We start from the raw sequence: 5,731 nt of genomic DNA on the forward strand, positions 1-5,731 counted from the left end.
AACTCACGCCGAAGTTCTTCCACGAAACATGCACGGAATGCACCCTGGATTGTTGACAACATGTGTCTTGCAGAATTTGCTGCATATTACTATAAAGATTACAAAATAGACTGTGAGACACAGGATGCCCAGCCAAATGTCCTAACAGACGATGTTATTGAAAGCCAAAGTACTACCAGTGATACAATACAGAACCTTCCTAAAACAATTAAATTCCTTAACAAAGGTGAGTACATGAAATGTCGAAAAGTCAAAGCTGTGTTGAGGTATCACACACCAAACAAAAAGAAACAGCCAGAGTTATATTTCCATCACCTGCTTTTGCTTTATTGCCCATGGCGAGATGAAAATAAATTATTATCTTCTGATCAAACGTACACATCCAAATTTTATGAAGAAGATGTCCAAAACATTGTCGAACACAATAGATCAATATTTGAACCTGATGCAGATGCTATTAGTGAAGCATTTGAGGCAATGAAATCTAATGAAGGCAAGATTGGTCAATCATATGACTCACTTAATGACCAAGAGAATGCAGATTTACTAGATGAAATGCTTGATGATATAAACCCAGACGAATCATTTAATGAACAGTTACCTTCACATCTTGATCTAGGACAATGTAACGACTCTCCTTCTGGAGCTATTACAACCTACAATCAACCAACAGAGATCTCCGATGATGTATTACGCCAAAATATCAGATCACTAAACAAACAACAACGCCTTGCATATGATACATTCCTCACATGGTGTCACAACACAATGAAGAACTTAAACAGTCTCAAACCAGTTGACATAGATCCAATCTATCTGTTCTTGACTGGAGGTGGTGGTGCTGGAAAAAGTCATGTCATTAAAACAATATATCATACAGCAGTTAAGATGTTTAGACATCCTCCTGTTAACCCTGAGTTACCAACTGTATTACTAATGGCACCAACAGGTGTAGCTGCAATTAATATTGATGAAACAACAATTAATACTGGTCTTGCTATTCCTAAAGAAGCTGGTGATATTGTACCACCATTATCTGATCAAAGAAGGACACAATTAAGGTTAACATTGTCAGAGTTAAAGCTTATTGTTATAGATGAAATTTCTATGGTAGGAAACACAACCTTGCTTAATATTCATCAGACATTAAAAGATATATTTGGTACTCCAAGTTCTCTGTTATTTGCAGGAATCTCTATTATAGTTGTTGGTGATCTTTGTCAACTACCACCAATACGTAAGAAGTTTGTTTCTGATACTTACAAGAATGATATTTTTAATTTATGTCACCCTTGGAAGGTCTTCCAAATGATAGAACTTGTAGAAGTCATGAGACAAAGAAATGATAAAGCATTTATTGAACTTCTTAACAGAGTAAGAACAGCTAACCAGACAGATGATGATATAAAGGTAATCCAATCGAGATCAATATCCCCAGATGACCCTGATTACCCATCATATTTGGGCAGAGAACTCACCAGTTGACAAACACAATAATGAGAAATTAGAACAACTTGCTGGACCATTGTTTGTTCTAAAAGCTAAAGACCAATTGCCAACAAATGTGAAGGAACAAGATATTGATAAAGTTCTTGCAAGAAAACATTCTGAAACAGGTGGACTTGATTTAGTAATTCACATCAAGGAAGCTGCCAGAGTGATGTTGACAAGCAATATTAGCATTGCAGACAGACTTATCAATGGACAAATGGGAACTGTGTTTAAAGTTGATGTCAATCCAACTAACCAGAAACCAACCATTCTTTACATCAAATTTGATTATCCAAATGCTGGTAAAAATCTTCTTAACACTACTAGCAACCTGTTGGCAAGAGAACATCAAGTTGTCCTAATTGAACCTGTTTTGGTCAAGATCAAAATAAGACCAGGTAAACCATCATCCCCAGAAATACAGAGAGTACAATTTCCTGTGACACTAGCTTGGGCATGTACTGTACATAAAGTTCAAGGTTTAACACTTGATCAAGTGGTAGTCAGCACAGAATTAGTAAAACAGAGATCATTTAACTATGGACAAATTTATGTTGCTTTAAGCAGAGCAACTTAGGAGAAATATCTAGTAAACATGCCAAAGGTTCTCGAAGAATATGAAAGATTAAGGAAAGAATGTATTGTTAGTCATCCAACTACAGCTACTTTGCAACATGATAGTAATGCTGTCACCATAACACTTTTAAATATCAGATCTCTTAAAAAAACATTGCATTGACATTAAAAGTAGCCTGCGTGCAGTCCCAGACTTCCAAAGGAAGAAGGGACTGCGCAACTTGGGCCTAAAGCTTGCTACGCCAGCTTTCCCGATTTTGGGGAAAATAATTTATGCAAAATAATTAATGCGCTAAATATGCAGCCGCTCGAATATGTAAACCTAATAATATGGCAGCAAGCAAAGAGTGTTTTGGTTTGCCATAGTTCGCGAAAGGTAATAAATTGTTAATATGTCCTCCAAAATTTGTGTTTTATGTTTCGAACCATTGTTAAAGCCAACAGATCTTAATTTGGTTCATGGAAAAGCTAATATAAACGCTGAATTAAATGATTTGCCGTTTGTTGTTCACGGTTCGTCGCCTTATATATGTAAAGGATGTCTCCGGCTGATAAAGAAACGTAAGAATTTGAAGGAAAATTTGCTTAACATCGACGAACAGCTAATATTATTATATGCCAGAAATGTGGAGATTATGGCTTTTCGATGAAACGAAGAGAAAGTGGATCAGCAGTAACCAGAAAGTTAAGTTTTCCAAACAACCCAACCAATACAACGAAACACATGCAGCATGACATTCAAGTTCAGTGTGTTGGAATCCACAACGAAGCAATGCTAAATTTAGAAAATAATCAATTCAGATCAAGGTACTGTTGTAAAAACTGTTTACTTCCATACACATCAATATTTTACACCAAATAATTTTAACAGTCAGTGAAACATTTTTATTACTTCCAATTAATGGGTGTATGGGTTACAGAACCAGTATCTTCTGATAAATCAATTAAAATAAATTTTCCCAAATATGCCCGCTTTAGTATTTTATTGTGATTTTTTGTTTGTTTTAGCCCACCCAAGTCCGAAAAACAAAACCAAGGATGTGCATCAACACCAGTAAGCAAGGGCTCTGTATTAATTCCTGAAATTCCGATGTCACCAATCCACACAGAAGTCAATGTACCAAAGCTAATGCCAAATGAATGTCGAGTCACTGTTTCAATCAAGTGGGCCGACCGAACTAAGACAAAAGTCTTACCACCTGAACTGAGTGCCTTAGGGAAAACGTTATGTCGTGGTACAAAGAAACAAATAGCAAGAGCTGCGTGGCGTTGCGAAATGGTACGCAAGCATATTTATGAAGAAGTTGTCAAACAAATACATAAAGAATGTGTGGCCATGTGTGCAAAAGCCTGCACCAAAAAAACGAAAAAGAGAGAAGATAGCTGCTTGAGGAAAACTGATAAAGAGAGCATTATAAACTTTTCCTTTGACAATTTAATCACCGAATTACAAGAAAGAGCCCCCTTGCTTCTCATGGTGCTGAAGACTGCTGCTCTTAAAGCAAATGATGATGAAGAGAAATGGAAGCAATCAGTTGGTGTTGCTGCATCCGTTTGTCTTCGTAACAGATCAAGGAACATGATCACACTCCAATTAATGATATCTATTATCAATCGCCATTCTGGATTTATGGTACAGTAATACAATATTTTTGTAACATATGATTAATAATTTTCTTCTATTTGTAATATTTGTCTGTGTTTTGGTAGACATAGGTTATGTATTATGTAACTAAAGGCACTCAATGTGTAATACAGTAATTCCCCTTCCATTTGTTTGTCTATTGCATTTTTCATTTCTTATAAGTTTTACCATAAATAAAAAAAATAATAAAACATCCCCTTCATTTAAATTCAATTATCCTATATATACCTATATAAATACAGTACAGTTCTGAAAATTTCATTTGCAGGCTATGATGAAACGTATGCAGGCCCTGAGGTTGATGCCATCACATACATATTTCTACAAGAAACTTACTCAATTTGGTAAAAACCATAACAAAGAAATTCTAGATATGGTGGAAAATGAAGGAAAACGAATGACAGCAATGGGAAAAATTGAACTGGTGCAGAAAGAAGGGGACACTCGGTTACCTGGCCCTGGCTCTAAAGACGAAACAATTGTAAGTAGTTTTATTAAAAGTTAGAATATTATAGTTACTTGTTAAGTTACCTGCTTCGGACATGATAGTACCTGTTCCATTTACAAAAAGAGCCCATGGGATTTGGTATATCAAGAAGATTCTTTTGAACATAGCAGATGTGTTGGATAAAAATTTGTTTGTGTATTTAATTTTTGCACGTCAATATTTCAAGACAATATTTGAATGACAATTTATGAGGTTTTTTTCCAAACAGGAAAATTTCCAAACAAATGAAATTTCCAAAGATAAAACGACTGGCGAGTATGGAAAAAGAATCCTAGAGTCATTCAAATGTTTGCAAGAAGAAGTAAATACTGGAAATTTTATTGATGTACCAATAGAACCCATCTCCATATTTACCAAACAGCAAGGAGATCAACAAGATATCCAAGGTGATGACCAAGATGATTCCATCATCAATGATAGCCCTTCAAGCAATATAGGACCATCCCCCATGTCACATGCTGACATTTTGAAATACTCGAAGTTGTCTCCTGATCATGGACGGAAGTTAACTCTTGACAATATTGACATACACCAGGCAACACATGATATGACAGAGGAGAATCAGAATCCAGATGCTCATTATTGTACACTTATGTCAACGGAGAACCGAGTGTCGGGTAATCACTTGAATAACGATAAGCCAATATGTGATCTAAATGCATTGGAAAATGCATTTTGCCCAAGCAAATTTGAGCACAGTAAGCAGCGTCAAAACTACATTGACTTGGTTAGCAGAGTTATGACCAACTCCATTTCTTGCTTGAAAGGCTTAAAAGAAGCAGTTACCTACCACATATCACACCAGTATTCCAAAGAAATGGCGAAACCTACCGATACTGTAAGTTGAGAAAGATATGCATAATATAATATTTATTAAATTCACATTCAAGAGCAAATGTTATTAACAACGTTTTGCCCTCAGTGCGTTTTGCCCCCTAAGATGGCGGCTAGTTAGTAGTTACGAAGCTTGTCATGTGTTACGTTACGCGCAAGTGGTCTGGTCTCTTTTTCATGGGCCCATGGCCATGGGTCAATAAATAAAAAACGATATATAGATGATAAGGTAGTGCTGGCAATTCAGGTACTGGATAGTGCATGATGTGTATATTGTCTTTTGTCATATAGACTCTTTTTGGTGTCATATACGAAAATGAAAATAATGCTGATGGAATGCAAAATATTCTTGACTACCTTCAAAATTACGTACCATCATATGAGCGAGAGGGAACGAAGAAATATGCAGAACAGGCTGTCGTAGGTGATCAGCTTACGGTTGAAAGAGGAGTGAACGGGTTGTTCGAAGTATCCAATGGATTTACTGCGGAAGAAAGGCACGAAGGACTTCATTTCGAAGTCGCCGATTTTCATGGTGGAATGAAGTTTTTGGAGGTAAATTTTCGAACGTATCGATTGGATAGGAATCAGAATGTTTTTAATTAGTAGAATGATGTGAGTGCTTTTCCATTATGGTAATAGATTTCTGCGAGATTACCATAATATTTCCATCCTAA

At 36.1% G+C, this 5,731-nt stretch overlaps 1 pseudogene; it reads left to right on the forward strand.

Moving 5' to 3' along the window:
* The first annotated feature begins 1,329 nt into the window (after positions 1 to 1,329).
* On the forward strand, positions 1,330 to 2,068 carry LOC114527384 (annotated as a pseudogene).
* The last annotated feature ends 3,663 nt before the right edge of the window (positions 2,069 to 5,731 follow it).

Source organism: Dendronephthya gigantea, unplaced genomic scaffold, assembly GCF_004324835.1.
Source record: "Dendronephthya gigantea isolate DGI-Jeju-01 unplaced genomic scaffold, DenGig_1.0 000044F, whole genome shotgun sequence".
Classification (NCBI taxonomy): domain Eukaryota; kingdom Metazoa; phylum Cnidaria; class Anthozoa; order Malacalcyonacea; family Nephtheidae; genus Dendronephthya; species Dendronephthya gigantea.